The sequence below is a fragment of the Schistocerca gregaria genome, chromosome 2, assembly GCF_023897955.1.
Source record: "Schistocerca gregaria isolate iqSchGreg1 chromosome 2, iqSchGreg1.2, whole genome shotgun sequence".
NCBI lineage: Eukaryota > Metazoa > Arthropoda > Insecta > Orthoptera > Acrididae > Schistocerca > Schistocerca gregaria.
The window spans coordinates 476,216,628-476,235,397 of record NC_064921.1 but is presented as its reverse complement, the minus strand read 5'-3'; the positions used below and the strand labels follow the sequence as shown (position 1 = coordinate 476,235,397).

General features: G+C 40.4%; 1 protein-coding gene across 1 annotated transcript in view; it reads right to left on the bottom strand.

Moving 5' to 3' along the window:
- The window catches only part of LOC126326837 (ankyrin repeat domain-containing protein 6-like), a 638,792-nt gene that overhangs the window by 619,239 nt on the left and 783 nt on the right, over window positions 1–18,770 (bottom strand). The gene's annotated exons all lie outside the window — the stretch shown is intronic.

Below are 18,770 nucleotides of genomic sequence, written 5' to 3'. Positions count from 1 at the left end.
AACACATGACTGAAGGAGCGAGGAGGCCATAAAAAGCAGATTAGCACTGGCAAAAGTGAATCCCTGGTCAACGTAAGTTACTAGTATCAAATGAAGTCCTTAATTTGAGGAAGAAAATTCTGAGAATATACTTTTGGAGCACAACATTGTATGGTAGTGAAAAACAGACTGTGGGAAAACCGGAACAGAGGGGAGAACCGAATATTTTGTTGCTACAGAAGAATGTTGAAAATAACATGGACTGATAATGTAAGGAATAAGGAGGTTCTCTGTAGAATCGGCAAGAAAAGGAATATTTGGAAAACAATGACAAGAAGGAGGGACAGCATGGTAGGACATCTGTTAAGACATCACGGAATAACTTCCACGGTACTAGCGGGAGATGTACAGGGTAGAAACTGTAGAGGAAGACAGAGATTGGGATACATACAGCACATAATTGAGGACGTAGGGTGCAAGTGCTACTCTCTGAGGACAATAAGAGTTTCCAAAGTATTTGCTGCCCTCAAGTTTTAATAAATTACGAATAATTTGTGTGTCATAGCATCGCTCGACTTCCTCCTGAAGTAATCTAGACTCGCTACAGCACACCAGACTTCTACTCTTTATTTGGACATCTCCTATGAACAGTCACAAATGGAAATTTTTTTAGTCACTGAAACACAGTCCTGGTATCAATGAAGACAAAATCAGTGAAGTTGCAATGGAATGAAGTGATATTAGAGAGACACGTTCGGGTATGCGGAACCTGCTCTGATGTGAAATTTTTTGTCAGAATGGGTCTCGAATCACGATCTCTCACTTTTCGCAAGCAGTTGCCGTTAACTACTGGTCTACTGCAACCCGATTTCACTGTCGATGTTCTTTCCATAATGAATTCCGAACACGGCAACCAAAGATTCTCCCAGGAGCTGTGACGTATATAGGAATGGCATCAAAAGAGAAACGTATTTCTTGCACAACGGATCTTTACCCTGCGACAGTTGATATGTACGTGTTGAATGAAATCCACTGATATCAAACTGATGGATCGATGGGGATAAAATTCGTTCCCTTATTCGTGCTACACCCATACACATCGAGGGAGAACCTCTACCTGCAGTGTTCATCAGTGACACTGGAAGTTGGAGTCAGGCGTGTAGGCCTGCTCAGACAGCCTTACGACTAAAGCGACTGTTCGGAAAATTTGAAAATGCGAGTTCGAGTGCCATCCCGCACCAATTTTCAGCTGTCGTTGCATATGCAGGCACATTTAGCCTGGTGATGTCCAGCATTTGAAGTGAGCTATTCGAGGACTACGTAACTATATTTTTTTGGAGGTGTTAATGACGAATAGAACTGAATGGCTTACATTATTTACATGTATTGATGCATTACTGCGGTTGTGATGGTAGTAAGCAGACTAGATCCATTGATTATTCAAGCTGTTTAGCAGGCTTTACAGTTATTATTGCGCGTTTACTGCCTCTTACACTATCGTTTAGTGGCTGTTTTCATTCATAACCGTTCCTGTGGGAAGTATCTGGTCCATTTCAGATACTTCCTGTCCATTTCACTAACCAATCTCGATGAGGATGTAATTTTTGGATACTTCCTGGAAGTTCTGCAGTCCCTCAGTGTATAACAAACACACACACACACACACACACATATATATATATATATATATATATATATAGTGTTCTTGTGATAAATTGTAAAGAAGGAACGCCACTGATAATTTGCGACAAAGGATAAATTGCGTTAAATGAATGAACAAATCGGGAATGGATAAGTAATACTTATACTTTCTCAGATTCTCGGTAAACAATTTCTAAGTAAATACTGCAAAGTATTTCTTGAAAACTCGACGCAATAATTCTTGCAAAAGCATCATCCGGCTGTACAATGACAAGAAAACGTAACACGGATAAGTGATCGAAGTACTAAAAATATGTTTAAAAATGGTTTAAATGGCTTTGAGCACTATGGGACTTAACATCTGAGGTCATCAGCTCCCTAGAACTCAGAACTACTTAAACCTAACTAACCTAAGGACATCACACACATCCATGCCCGAGGCAGTATTCGAACCTGCGACCGTAGCGGTCGCGCGGTTCCACACTGAAGCGCGTAGAACCGCTCGGCCACCGGCGGCTGGCAAAATATGTTTATCTTAGAATGCTTTGAGAATAGTAATTACCCTCCATTTTCATACAGTAGGAAAACTGTTATTCCGACCTGCTGGACAAACATCAGTATCAACACTGACTGAGCCATCTTAAACTAAGGTTACGTACACTAAGCTTGTTACGGTTTTTTAAAAATAAAACAGAGCAAAGTGATTGGTTGAGGTTACTACACACATACAAAAAATTGGAAATTTGTGGTAAGATCTTATGGGACCAAACCGATGAGGTTATAGGTCCCTAAGCTTACACAGTACTTAATCTAAGTTGAACTAACTTGCGCTAAGGACAACACACACACACATGCCCGAGGGAAGACTCGAACCTCCGACGGGAGGAACCGCGCGAACCGTGACAGGATGCTCTAGCCCCCGCAGGCTGCCCCGCGCGGCTACAGTCATACATGAAACGGTTCAGTGTATACACACAAATGATAAAATTAGTAATCAAATGGCTGTAACAAGCTGCCTTTGTGGCAGTGACCAATGGAGAATGTAGTGTTTGAGCATAGTTCAAGACGTCACAAGAAGAGAGAAAACAAGAGAGATGGATATACGGCCAACCCTGAGCTTAAAATAAAAGATCCGAGATTACAAGGACAAATACTGGAGTCACGGAAAATAATGTTCAATGACATATTATGAAAAAGGATTCTTATGGGGAAGAGGAAGAATTTTTGAAAAAAAGTTGGATTCACTAGATACAGAAACAGACCATTAAGTCTGCATCTACCTTTACATATTTAGTTCACAAGCCACGGTGCAGTGCATGGCGGAGGGTACATCATACCAACGTTATCAATTTTCTTTCCCATTACATCCGCGTATTGTGCGGAGTAAAATGACTGTACATTCGCCTCTCTGCGTACCCTAATGTCTCTTACTTTCGTGATCCCTCCAGGAGATATACATTGGTGAGAGCAAAGCGGTCGCACCGTCGTTTTCGAACACATTATCTCATTTAAGGCTCAATAACAAGTACATTGTTTTTATTCGACTGATTGTTTATTTTAAGCTCTAAATTTATCCAACAAGGTTTGCCGGAACTAGGTCGTCTTCCTTCCTAGGATTCCCATTTAATTCCCTGAGCGCTTCTGTTACAGTTTAGTGTGGACTGTATCGATCTGTTACGACACAAACTGTATTCTATAAATTGTCGCTCTGGGGTCTTCTGTGTTATTTCTTTTTTAGACGCACAGAACTTTTCCTTCCAACAAATCTAAGTTTTCCATTCTCCTCCTCTATCTTACGTGATCGTCCCATTTCATATTACTTCTTAGTGTTGCCAACATACGATGTGGCGTGCTCAAAACTTTCGCCAGTGATGTTGTTATCTATGTACAGGGTGTCCCACACACCCGAAACAAAACCGATAATGCGCCTCACTTACCGGTCAATCATCTGTAGTCGGATTGATTGTGAAGTGACAACACTGTCTCGAAATGCCCATGGCCACCAGTTCTAGCATCTCTTATAAACAGATAGCTACATGTTTTTACGTTGCTGTAACCTGTTCTTTTTTAGCTATTCATTGTTACTTGAATCTCGGGCGTGAGGCGTACCGGTTTTTATGTGGGACACATTGTATACAAACGGCAATGTCCTGACAGACTTCCAGCCCAAACCGCTAAGGATAGAAACTTGAAACTTGGAGAGAGTGTGAATTTTACACTATAGGCATCTTTTAAGAAGGGACTGTACGATATTCCACTCCTAAGGGAGTGAAATATGAGATAAAAGGCTTTTTGAAAATGTTGCTGTCATGGGTAGTTTGAAGCTACAACTAAGAAAATTTGTATTTGGTTTCTCAGTCAGAAATTTTAAAAAAATTGTTTATGAGCATTTTTGGAAATTCAGCCACTAAGGGGTTAAAATAGTAGGTGAAAGTTTTTAAAAAATACATTATTAAAGAACTACTGAATTATTTTTAAAGCTACACCTATGAAAATTGGTATTTGACTTTTCGGTTAGAAATACAGCCCCCTAATGGAGGGAAATAGGGGATGAAAAGTTTTATGAAATTATTTCATTATTAAAGCATTTTCAAAACTAAATCAATGAAAATTTGTACTTGGCTTCTCCGTCAGATTTTTTTCTAAAACGTGTCTCACTTTTTTTGGAAACAACCCCCATAATTGGGCGAAATAGTGAATGACAATTTTTAAGAAAATATTTTGTTATAATAAAATAATTAAAGCTACATCTACGACATTTGGTATTTCACTTCTCGGTTGTATATAAAAAGATACGTGTTAGAGAATGGCCGTTTCTATGGAAATATCACCATAAGACCGCAAAAGGCACGACGAACAAAAACCTTTGACCTCAGCAACCAGAATCGGTTTCTGATCAGAACTACATTCGGAAAAGCCAATGTTTCTACGGCCCTAATTAGTGTGGACAGTTTAGAATTTGTCGCAGTTTGCGAACCAACATATGAAGTCTATCAAATAAAAACAGAACACAACAAAAAATATCTGCGCCGATCATACAGTCTACGTGAAGTAAGCTACAGACACTAAGCGATTCTTTCACTTGATTATCGGATTAGATTTACATTTATCCACAGAGAGCTGCAATTCTTTAAAGACAGAAGAAACTATTAATGGACATCATCCACTGGTAGAGGAGAAAAGGTAAATGATAAAGCGGTCGGAAGTGGAGGGGGGAGGGGGGGAGGTCAGCTATAGCCGTGAAGATTTCAACGCAGGTATTCCTTCTTTACTCTTCGGTGTGTTAAATGATGCCATTCGAGTCTGAAGAACTGATTAACAGACAGTGAGAAACGACAATGCTCGCCGCATATTCTGAATCTTTTTATAAATGAGAGCGGGTAGACGTATGAAGCAAGGGAAGTGCATTAAGCAAACCGGTTGGTGACCGTGGGGCACCACCCCGGCGCAAGAAGCGACGCCGGGGCCGCCTCCTGCCAGCGAGCAGCGCCAGGGAGGGCCATTACCCGCGACGTGCAACGCCAAACCGCAGCACCGCTTCGCAATTACATGGCTCTATTAGGAACGCTGCAGCCGCCCGTAATACAAAGGCCAAATAATGCCGCTTCCGAGGAACAAACAACAATCCTCGCTCAGCTTTCCCGTTTAATTTCGTGCCGTCTGCAGTGGGCGGGTGGCTGAGTGAATCTCACATTATTAAATAAAGAATATTTATTAACGACGGGACTGAACAGTCACTTCTGATGTAGAAGATATCCTCGTAGCAGAACCTAACCGGACGTTTGCCCCCGATTGGTTATCCACTGGCGGAAAAAAAATGCGACATCTTCAAGGACAAGTAGATTTTATTGACAAGTGATGCCACAGGCAATTCATCATTGTATAACTATGTGATAATAAATTCAGAATGAATTAAAAACATTTACAGTAAAGGGTGCCCAAACAGCGGTATCAATGCGCAATGCACCTCATTCTGGCGGCAATGCAGGCGTGTATTCTTGCATTCAAAGGACAGTAAAGGTGGCGATAGACTGACCCAAGGACCTTTTGTTGCAGTTCGGCATTGGTTCTTGCAGGGTCCGGAGAACAGTTCCCACTTCACCATGTTCCACTCTTGTTCGACTGGGGAGAGATCTGGTCATCTAGCTGGCCAGGGCAATTCATCTACATTTACATCACTGCTCTCAAATTTAAAATTAAGTGCCTGGCAGAGAATTCATCGAACAACGTTTAAGCTACTTCTCTACCTTTCACTGTCGAACAGCGAGTTGGAAAACGCTGTGATTTCTCTTACTTTATTATGGTGATTATTGCTCCCTATGTACGTCGGCGCCAACGAAGTATTTTCACACTCTGAGGAGAAAGTTGATGATGGAAATTCCATGAGAAGCTCCTACCGCAGCGAAAAACGTCTTTTTTAAAGAATGCCACTCCAATTCGTGTATCATATGGTGGCACTCTGCGTCGGTAAACCGGTAAAAGGAACCAATTGTTGTACACCACGAAGAGCGCTTTCGTCGCAGCCGTTGTATGTGGACGTGCATTGTGCTGCTGAAAAAATACATCACCTTCCTGTCGAAGAAGTGGTAGTAGCATAGCGATAACGGCCTGTGCAATGTAGCGGGCACTCATTACTTTCCCCTGTAGAACCGCCAAACGAGACCGCGAGTTGTAACTGACGACCCACCATACGATGAAGCCTGAGATGAGACCTGTATGTTGTGGGCGAAGGGCGAATGCACTCTGGAATAGGCAATTCACAAGGTCAGCGCTATACACGCGTACGACCATCAGACAAAACGTGCTCTCATCGCTGATAACACCACTCCAGTCAACCTGCAACCTGCGTAACGCTGCAAGGTGGTGTCGTAGTATCAGCTGTAGTCTCTCCTTAGGCACACGTGATCTCAATTCTGCTGCTAACAGGCGGTTCCCATTGGTTTCTGATGAAACAGCAGATGCAACATGTTCCCAGATGTCATCTCTGGACGATGTTCGGTCGGCTACCGCCGCTCACACAATGCATCGATCTTGACGTGTGTCTATATTTCGTTCACGTCCGTATCCTAAACTAGTTGCAGGAATGTTCCACAGACCACTGTTGAAAGCAGCGACACACCATCGATAACATGTACCCAACCTGTGCAACAATCCACCGATACGTCCTTTCAGCTTATCGCAGGCTCGCAATGTTAACCCCTTTCAAATGCCTCAAGTTGTTCGACAGGGGTACGTACTCGACTTTGGGACACTGTTGTAACGCAGAATGAATTTTTTGTAAGCACTGTTCAGTTCTAAACTCAGCACAGTTGCTGCTTGCAGAGCAAACAGACAGGATGCACAACCAGGCCTCTTGAGCGACATACGATCACCGATGACCGCGAAAATTAATCACTAATACTACAACCCCTCAGTATCCACATATGATACCCTTGTGCCATTGAACGCAGACCTTGAAGATTTTGCAATTATTTCTGACAGTGTATGTTACCTGCTCCACTGAATGCGGCAGATCGTCCGTCAGACTCAAAATCATAAATAGTTTGATTGTTTACATGCTATCCACAAATCTTCAAATAGTGGCGGCAAGTCTCTATATGAAGTCGAATCTTTCTAATTCTATCGCAGTGGCCTTTTAGCGAAATATATCTGGGAAGAAGTAGTACTTTGCCTGACTCTTCTTGGAATGTGAGGACTGGACCCAAACCTCCCCGTACTACACAGCGCCTCTACTGTACTGTCCGCCACTGAAGCACCTCCGTAACACTCTCACGCTCACTGAACGAAGTCATGACGAAACGTACTGCGACCGTGGGCTCCTCTTTGTATCGGCTATTAGCTGTCAGACTGCTGTCCTTAAACCACTGAGAGTCCAGAAAACTCGAATTAACACCACATAATTATCTTATGTTCTACTTAGAACAAATAAAATCTTTTTAAAACAGCAATTCCGATGTCTCAACATTATTTTGCCAACAGTTTACCTCAAAATTAGCGTTATCAAATAGATTAAACAAACGAATTATAAACTACAATGTCATTTTTACATTCCAGAACTATCGCATTAGTTGAATCAACTTGTTTCATGTTTTATTTTTCGCTGTATTTTATGTTTTATTTTTCACTGGAATTTATAACTGAATTTCAACATTTTTATAATGTACTATCAGTGGCGTTTAAGGTTTTTACATGCAGTTCCGCAATTCGCGTTCACTATTTATTACTGTAACATTCAAGACACAATACCCTCTGCCTTTTCGTACATAATTGCCATCCACCTTTCAGTTTTTGTGGTCCTCCTGCAACCTCTGCCTTCTTTTCTTCCGGGATCAGATTTCAAACGGCATCTATGATAACTTTGTGTAGGCCGAAAAATGGTTCAAATGGCTCTGAGCACTATGGGACTCAACATCTGTGTTCATCAGTCCCCTAGAACTTAGAACTACTTAAACCTAAATAACCTAAGGACATCACACACATCTATGCCCGAGGCAGGATTCGAACCTGCGACCGTAGCGGTCACGCGGTTCCAGACTGACGCGCCTAGAACCGCACGGCCACACCGGCCGGCTGTGTAGACCGTCTGGAGTTTGTATCCTCTACTTCATATGTAGAATTACCAGCTCCTTTCCTAGTTCTAGAACACTGTATCTTCTGGTAACTGAATAATTTGTTTTCCATGTTGCGTTTTTGTCGTCTGCATAACGTGACCGCATTTTGGGAACCTTGGTCAAGTCCACTTACAGAATATGCGGCAATCTCCTTGTTGTGCGATTTGTGCAATACTCGGCTATCATTTTATCCAGTGTACCAACATCGCCTTTTGTTTGATTTTAATGGAAAACTATATTTGGTTTACAGTTTTCTTTTTCTTTTTTCAAATCTCTTGTCGTGGTGCTTACTACTTAGCAAAATTAGAGCCTGCGTTTTTTTGAGTATGTAGGATACTACTGTTAGTTCATCTTTGAAAGTAAACGTAGAGGACTCTAAGTGGTCTGGATGCATTACGAAGCATAACTTTACAAATATCTGCCTTGTTCTTTCTTAGGATACCATAGAGGGTCAGTTTCTTCTCGCAGAGTTCTTCTTCACGAGAGGCAGAGGTAAAGAAATTATCTGTTGTGACGACGTTACTCACATGAAGATAGTCCTTTAGATCGAGTACCACTCGTTGTCCCTCGTTCTTTTCACTTGAATCTAATGGTATAAACTGTAAGTTCTGCCATCGCACAGGTTTATATGCCGTATTTCATATACGCCGTAATAGGGCAGCGTCCTCGGAAGAAAACAAGTTGTTCGTCCACAATCAAATAAAAATCAGGATTTGCAGTAGGTAACAAGAAATTTAAAAATAACTCTAATTGCTGCTAATTTATAAGCTGCTTTTCGATCGGCCTTTGTACTTACATAATCAGATTTAATAACTCATGATAATTGTTGAAACCAATTCTAGATGTTGCAGCAAGGAAAATGTCCCTGTTGTAAAGAGGATCTGCAGTCCACAGAAATTCTACAGACTCCCTTTTAGCTTTTAGGGATCCCATTGTGATGGAATGCCTAAAAAGGCATACATTTCATCAGTATTTGTAGGGTACCACCGTTGTTATTTACTCATAAAAACATTGAACCTTTTTATTAGTGCAGTCTATAATAATTTGTAACATATGTTCATCAATGAATAATTTGAGAGCTTCACTTACCCTTGAGATGAGGTGGTCAAACAACAAGATACTATAATTGTATTGTGTGCAGTCCGTCTAGTTGCCTTTTTGGGTCAGCTGACCATACCATACCACTTTTAGCAATGAGGCATTCAGCACTGTTGTATTCATTGTCTCCGTCGCTCTTATCTTCACTGTTATATCTGCAGTCTTGTATGTTTGGGGTTTCCTTTTCGCGTTCTAAAGCATCACCATCCTCAGAATCCCAAATTTCAATGTTCATTTCATATGCACCTTCATCCCTGCTGTCATTTATAATTAACATAACTTTTTCTAAGTACGTAGTATTATCTAAATCAAAAGTTTCACTTTTTCTTTTTGAAATTACCACACCTTACGATGCGCGCTAGGAGACTAATGAACTGTTTCCACACAATATCAAATCAACAGTGCGTGCTAGAAAAACTGAAAAACACAAGGCAGCCAACAATGCATGCTAGGATAACAAAATAACATAAGGTAGTCAACATAAAACTGTCAAAATGCGGAAAATTTTATAGAAGATTCTGTGAGGGGCTCCCATGTTATGTTTTATTTTCTTACAGTTGTTTTCATTGAAAATTTTACGGAAATCTTTTATGGCAAGATAGCTGGTTTAATTTGTAACAAATTATCAAAATTTAAAATTCTAAATTAGATATTCCACTCGTAAAAACTACAAAGTATAACACTGAGGCCCAGCTGGTCCCTGCATAGCAGCCTGAACGTCAAACCAATCTGGTGTTTCAGACTGACCAATAGCATTGAATAATCAGTCGAGCGAGCTTTTTTGTACACCACTTCTTTCGTGTAGGATTCTTTCAACAATCCTGTTATGACATTGAATCATCTGTAAAACTACTTGGCGAAGAAGGCGTAACCAGAGAATACAAATATCTATCGAGTGACCATAGGGTTGTAAGCACACCGACAGCTTCAAACCAGAACTGTCGCCTGATTGCAGTATAACGTTGTTTGCTTAGTTTTCACAAAGGTCTAAACTTTAACGATGCGCGTATTTTTCCTGTTTTTACACATCTGTTTATTAGTAACAACAATTGGGAATAATTGTTGTGATTACTGATGAAAATCGAGCTGCGTGAAAGGAGGAACAGTTAGTTTTCTTGGGTAAGTACCACAAAGTCGCCTGATTTTTGAGCCAACAAAATTTGTGTTCTGCACATCTGTTTATTTACCGAATGATATTCCTTACTCTATCCTAGCAACAAGCGTCTACTGAAACACGCATTGTTACCTCAGCACGACCGAGCGAGGTGGCGCAATGGTTAGCACACTGGACTCGCATTCGGGAGGACGCCGGTTCAATCCAACGTCCGGCCATCCTGACTTAGGTTTTCCGTGATTTCCCTAAATCGCTTCAGGCGATTGCCGGGATGGTTCCTTTGAAAGGGCACGGTCGACTTCCTTCCCCATCCTTCCCTAATCAAATGAGACCGATGACCTCGCTGTTTGGTCTCTTGCACCAAATCAACCAACCAACCCAGCAGGTGATGACTACCATCTCTTTCGCAAAGCTGTAACGTTGCGCAGAGTTTGTCCAGTATTGGGTCGATGCAAGAGCATGCAACGGGGAATTCTGCACCATATAGTCCTACGGCGTTAAGTGGAGGTTTACTATATATGGCCCGAAAAAAGCGTGTTCTTGGAGAAGTTTTTTCTCAGGATGTGTTATCAATGTCAAATTGTCTCAAAATGTTTATTGATATTTCCTCTACAAACTGGAATTTTTTCGACCGGAAATATCGAAGAGCAAAGGCGAAAATGCCGTCAGCAAATTTCGATGTAGACCTCCGCGCGCTGTATGTCACAGATCAGCCGGCTCGTCTGAAATAAAAATTGAGTTGACGTTAGCGAAGTATATAAGATTCTTTAGGAGTTGTACGTCACTTAAGTTATTTGGACCATAAGAAACAAAATGGCGGCCATTTGAAAAATAGGGTTTTTTTCATCGATTTTTCGACTGCGTCGGCCAAGTAAAAATATAGTTGATGGATCGGAATAAAAGTGGTACAACTTCTAGACAATTTAGTTAGCTTCGTCGGAAACAAAGAATCATGTTCGATCTAGGCCATCCTGCGCAGCTCCATAGCCCCTCGTACGGCCGGTGACAAGCGGTTTTTGGCCGCTTGAATCCGGTGGTCGTCCGAATGCTTGGCGAACTGCGTCGAATAGAGTCCCAGGGTGACGTCCATCGTTGTCATGGTCTTCAGAACTGCTGAAATCCTTCATTGAAGCTGCTCACTGCCAGGAAAGTCGAAATATCCACAATCTTCGGACCAGAACGCAAATGCTTTGAGGCTAATTCCCAAACACAAGCGTTCAAACTTTCATTTGAATTTTGTGTGTTTCCTCCCAAGCACCGGTACAATAACTCGTCCTCCGAAAGAAAAAAAGTGGTGCGTGAAAAAGGTCGATTTCAGGCAGGTGCATTTTTTTGTTCAACCGCGAATAACAAACATTTCCGTTCCGTATTCGGAAAAACCGTTTCGGGGTGGATTCTAAACACTTTTATGGATCTAAAAATGCAATTTTAAAAAATCGATATTTTGAACCAAAAGATAGTAAACCTCCCGTTGAGGTGCGTTTGCTACAAGCAAGATACGCTCGCGAAGCGGTTGGATGGAGCTGTTTCGTGAGGCGGCTGTCTCATCCTTCTGTTTACAGAGAGCGATACGTTGCGCGAAGCAGGCACGAATAAGGCGAGCCGTCAGTCTGGCCGAGGCAACCACGCCGGCGTGCTCTGGCCTTTCTCTGGCTGCTGCACCAGCGCCCGCCCTCATGACGGCGCTGAATTTGAAGGACGAAAGCGATGTCACCATAGTCGGAGCAAGGAATTATTCCGTCGACGATTTCAGTCACTACGTTTACATGCGACTCATCTTCAGGAAAACGAAAACTGAATTTCGGAAACTGTCTTTCGTTGTCGTGTTAAACGTTGCGGTCTGAAGCTGATTTGCTAGCCCAGTCAAATATAGCGTCTGGAGAACAGTCGTTCTAGTTTATGATTTAGTCAGAACAATCGCTATTTCTCTTCAGTTGAGTATTAAAGACAGACGGTTTCATGCTAAGTCTAATATTTCTTCTTTTCCATCACTGTAAAAAATGTCACTCCGTCCATATTAGTCGATCTTTTTTTTTAAAAAAAAAAAAAGAAGAAACGAACTTAATGTGAAAACCCAAGTATGTTTCGAAATCGATTGTGCGGTTACATAGCAGCAAAAATCGAGTGTGTAAGTGGAAAACCACCAGTTACATCCGGATGTCCAGAATCGGTATTGCGATATCGATTTACGAAGTCCAGTTTGGGAGCCCCACGTAAACATAGTGAATATGAGAATCTGTTTCCGCTAGAAATGGCAATTGAATCCACTGAAGAGATCAGGAATTCATCTACGTCACTACACGCAGTATCCTGCGTCAATGATCTGCCAAATTATCACTTTTGGTCTGGAAGTTGAGACTTTCCACACATCCTCCCTTCTCGTCCGATTGTGGTTTACCTTTTCTTTGAATCCCACAAAAGCGAGTAGTTTTGGTGTAATTATATGAGGTAGAAGCTTTCGTCCTAGATCGTCATCTCGAGCGCAACAAATGACGTCATTTATGATACACAAAACGATAGAAGCGAAGAGGTCTTTGATGCGCCTCGCCGCGAAAGAGAATCGTACAATACGTTTAAGTATCACGAAACTGTTGCGAGAGGTGGTGTGTTCAAACGCGCCTCTACCCGCTCGCTACCCTGTTTCACGAAATATTGCGGCCTATGGCACCAAAGAAAAACACCAGCGTGATGGCTTGAGCGGCCAATGAACGCTATATGCGCCTCTTATATAGTGGGAGAGAACTGAAAAACACCAGCCACATCAGGGAGATTTAGTTTCCTGAGTACTGCTCCTGCTTCAGATTCCTCGGGCACTTTTTCTGCTTCAGATAGCTCCACTTGCAGTATTCCCACAGAACAGTCCCCCGAACGGCCTAACATGTCGACCTTAGAGCGTTTCTGGAATATGATTAGCTAGCAACTTGTTTGTCGCGTTCCTCTGAATACCATGATATCTCTGATTTCGTGCATGTGCCTTTAGAGGTTCTGACTGGAACACATGGTAGCTTGCCATGTACTTCATTCTCAATGCCAGCGATTGTATATAGTTTATGTAAACTTCTGTAACCATGTTCGTTGCTGTATGTTAGAAACTGATTTTGCTGGGATAGATAAATATGTGTAGTATACAGATCATTTCAGGCACTTGTATCCTTTTTGGTGTAGCATTTCTGATAAACACTGACTTACTTTGCTTTGTTTTATTTATATTTGTATCATTCAAGGCCTAGAAGACTCAGCTCCATATTTTTTTCGTTTGAAGCACACTGCAGCGTACATAACATGGAACTATTTTGAAAGTTGTAGTGCTCAAGACTGCAGAAACCTGTATCTCTCGAAGTAACTATTTCTTGAACTTGGCCTTTTATACCGTGCTGTAAACAAACGCACGCTTTTTGAGCATTTACCTACGTCTGCGAATGAAGAAGTTTCTTTTATAGTCCGTATCAGTGGAAAAGAAATTGTACACTCTTCTTATTTCACAATATGTATGTACCTATAACGATCCTGCTTCAAGTTTACTGCTTTTGTTTTCTCTGTAGCTTACATTTAAACATCTCAGGTTTCACCATTATACAGATTCCCATCAACACCGTGTGTGTAGATATAAAACGTGACGTTATTGTGTGTGCGCTATAAGTACTTTCAATCCACAATCTTAATTCGTACACTACATCATTAGAATATAAGTCGTTAAATACTTCAGACCATGAGCTTTGTCTGACTTGATAATTACCAATGATTATACTGAAACATTAAAAAAGGTGGAATAAACACAAACATATACCAACTTTCTAAAAGATTTTGTTTGCGTTGTAATCTCCTTAAATGTTACGGTGCGGTGATGTGACTTCTGAGGCTACTTAGTGGAAGAAGCAAACGTGACTGCTTGCTGTTCCATTGTGGAGATATCCACAAAATGTCAAACATGTTATTCCGGTCGGTTTATGACAAATCCATGGGCAGACTTATTGATGCTTAATAATAATATGCATAAGGAAGATTGAGGCACCAAAATATTATAAGTTGAAGGAGGGGGAGGAGGAGAGGGAGATTAGTGTCTAACGTTCCGTCGACAACGACGTCATTAGAGACGGAGCACAAGCTCGGATTAGGGATGGAGGGGATAGGAAATCGGCCGTGCCCTTTCAAAGGAACCATCCCGGCATTTGCCTACAGCGATTTCGGAAAATTACGGAAAACTTAAGTCAGGACGGTCGGACGCATGTTTCAACAATTATAACTTGTTTCACACTCCTGACTTTTACAATCTGTGAAATGCGCTACATTTCTACGAATTCTCATCACTTCATATTTAGAAGTTCGTGTTTAACAACCCATTAATAGTGGACAGGGTCGTCGAGAGCTGTCTGCATTGAATCTTATCGACTAGCATGTCGATACCACAGTATTATTCGAGCTAGGAGAATGAAGAAAGCCATATTCCATTTACTTGTTGCTACAGAATGTAGTGTGCGCTTCTACAGCCTGTGAACGAACTCGCTGTATACACAAAAATTAGAAACCGAAAAAGTACTTCAACTGCGGAAATTAGACAGAAGATGATTGCTATTGATTTTCATCTTGTCCGATAGACGGCCCATTCTGCCATACCCGCTATGGGTTGCCACTGAACAACATACAGGGAAAAAATCAGCAAACGTCTTACTGCTCAAGCAGAATTTACACTTTATTAAAATATTCAGTGTGCAAAAGCGTTCAGCGATTGGGACATTTTCTTGAAACGAACCCTACTCGTCCACGAGTCTCGGCTTCCCTTTAGGCAAATAACGCCTTTGAACCACGTTTTGTGCTTTCACAGCCATGCACTTTCAGTAATAAAATTCTAACACAATTCTTTATTCCCTGGCCATCTTAGTAACAACGTTATAAATAGAGAGATGGGAAGATTCGACTTTTCTTCATACACAAATCAGTACATCTGACCTCGATCTAGTTAGACAATAGATCTCAATGTAAGCGTGATTTCGTGATTCGCCATTCCAAATGACGATGTTCTTCATATATTCCTGTCTTTTCACCTCTACGTATTTAGTATATCCACCAGTCCATAATCTGTTTCGCATATTCCAAACTTTTCTACCCCCTCTACTACTTCTTCCAGAGCACTGTCACTGTTCTGTGTGTTTTAGAGGATGTTCCACAGGTAAGTTAATTATTCTTGTGACATTCTACATTGTCTCTCCCTACGTTTTCTCTTCATTTAATGTTTGACGTCCCTCTGCAGCGACACATCTAAAATGTTCCATTTTCTTCTTCTTGCATTTTCACAAGTCCCAATTAGGATTCTGGTTCCTGTGCTTCATATGTACACGTTTAGAAACTTCCCCTCTTTTTCAATATTTCATTTAAGATTTTTTTTATTGGAGAATACTCATACGTCCGCATTACTTTAAGTAAAGGTGGACTTTTCAAAAAGTAAGTACAATGTATAGAGCATATACGAGTGTAGAACTATGTAATTACAAAGACTTTATTACTAAATTTTAGGACGCAAATGTAAAACGGAAAATCCTTTGTGAACTATGCATCAAAAAAGTTTTGTTATACTTTAGGACATATACGCAAAACTTGCAAGAAGTTAACGCTACCATCTGATGACGGGCTCAGGCCCGACATTAGTAATAATATAATTATGTCATTTCAGGAAAGCTTGTGGCTGGTTGCAATATTTCCTACACTGTAATTTACGAAAACAGGTTCGGTGTTCTCCAACCAAAATGGGTACAATAATGACTTACACATCAACTTACGCTTTCTCCCTTGCTTCGGCTATCTTGTATAAGTTTACTTCTTAGACAGAATATTTCTCAGTGTCTTCACTACTGTAGCTTCCACAAAATTGATATTGCATAAGTAGCTATTCTCCGTTCTACTATGCTTTGAAACCTTCATTTTAACTTTTCTTTCAAATCCGTATATCATATTCCGTTGCAGCTACGCTGCCCGCTCTATTCAACAGGTGTCTGAGTTTTGGCTGCTTTCGGTTAGAATCGTAATGTTACCCGGGAATTTTTTTGAATTCGCGTGAAGTTAGCGACACTTAATCATTTACTAGAAGATCTAAGCGCCTCCCCTCTAAGATCGATGTTATGAAACTGTTGTCATTTGTTCTGGTGAGGATACCACGCGTACAAACGCGATAAAGTTTGCCTCATACAATCCGTTACTTCCCATTGACAAGCAAATGCTGTACAATCGGGTTGGCTGCAAATAAAATTTATAGGGCAACAATTTATTCGTAAATTAATGAATAATTCCCTCTGTAGGGCACTTGTGTATTGCAATACAGTTCCAGGAGTTTTATTAAGAAGACGGTTTCTTTTGTGGCCTACTTTCCGAATTTTTATAAGCCCCAAATCGTCGCAAAAAGTTGACAGAAATCTACTAGGCAACAGAAAATTAGTTTCATACAGGGCTAAGAGAACTGATGCTTCCCTAAGGTGGCAGTCATACAGTAAATAAATAAAAATAGAATTATTTCCACATTTATGTTACTAGCTACCCAGACTTACGTATATTTGTTAAACACGCTTTCATAATTACTTCACACTGACGGTTAACTATAATCAATGATTGTAACTACGTAAAATGCACCCTTTACGTGAAATGCCGGCTTATTTCAGCTGAAATTTGAAAACCTCTCAGTGATAAACAACACGAGTTAGAAATAACAAAGTCAACGTTGATCTTCTATCAGGTACTCAACGTAGTTTATGATGTGAAGGAGTACTGCGATGATAGAGATACGATAATCCAGTTCGCAGAACACCTTTTCGTATATTATTAGCCATGAGAAACTGTTTTATTCTTATACTGCAAATTTTTCTTCAATAAAATAATTATAAGTGGACGTCGTTAAGATATTACTTTGGATAGGAAATTTTACTATGTACTTATGAGTGCTATAAACAGATTAAAAACTATTGACGGTGACACATCATCCTCCAACGTAACCTTGTCACTGAACAATAAAACCTTCTTTATAACTGTAAGACTACAAAGTTTCAAGTAGACGGTCGTCTCCAAACGCCTGACGAGTCTTGGCACATGTCTGTGTCATAATTTGTAGATGAGTACCGTATCTATGCAAGACTGCTCATTGTAGTATAACCACAAAGTTTTCCGAGTTTTGTCTGCAATAAACTTGATAGTCCGAACTGAGTTCGCTGTTACACTGCGTCAGTAGTGAACAACTGTTTAAAGAAAACTATCAAAGCATTTCAAATATCATTGCCTCTTTTGCTAAGTAATTTAAAGTACGCGAGTAAAGGTAGATTCTTTCTTTTTTCTTCACTTTGCAGACGAAAAGTTATTAGATGAACTTATCACATGGTGTGTACTGTGATGTGAAATTATGTAATAATAGTGTAATACTGAATACACAGTTTCATGATTAATGGGACAAACACAAACAATGTGTTAACTAGGCATGTATTCAATCCATTATCTTTGAACTAATATCGCCAACGTAAATCGCCATCCCCTCCCCCCGCCCTTTCTCTCTCTCTTTCTATCTCTCTCTCTCTCTGATAATCTTACTCTTCTTGTATTTCCATTCCTGTATTTCACATAGCGCTGAGAAGCAGTAATATCACAATTCCATTCATTTGACAATATGACATCTGCAGTTGACATTTTCCACAAAATTCCAACAAACATGTCTGGTACTTTAACATGCCAAAATATTGACGTATTGTTACGCAAAATAAAGAGTCCACTTACTAGTTGTGGAGCAGAGCAGAAGGAACAGCCCTGACCAATGTTTATCACGAAAAACTATTTGATCTATTCTAACATGATATTCATTTTTAGTTGTTTCCCATCTTAAAAGATACATAGTAGTTGCGCATGCAGCATTACTTGTAATTTTCACAGTGGAGTGACACTAGCTGTAGATAAACTACACACTATTTAATAATAGGCAAGTCACCTGTCGCTTTAATGATAATTTATTTCCAGATTTAAGTCATCTTTCCTTGTGATAACCTAGCAAATCTGATATTTATAACACAATCGTTCTGCCAACGAACATCTTTATTCGGAAGCTATCAAGCGAGTCTAATTTCAAGAGATTTTAAAAAAAGCACATGTCTGAAATTTGTCGGATTTATTTGTATTTATTATGGGGGTAATTGCGAAATAGCGGACATCACATTCACAATATATATATTTTTTTGCGACTATTTGTGTAGACGTACAACATATATAATCACAGCTGAATGTGAAGCTGATGCAACTTAAATAATAATAATGGAACTGATTGATAGATGGTTTATTACGAAATAGTGCAGAACACTCATGTC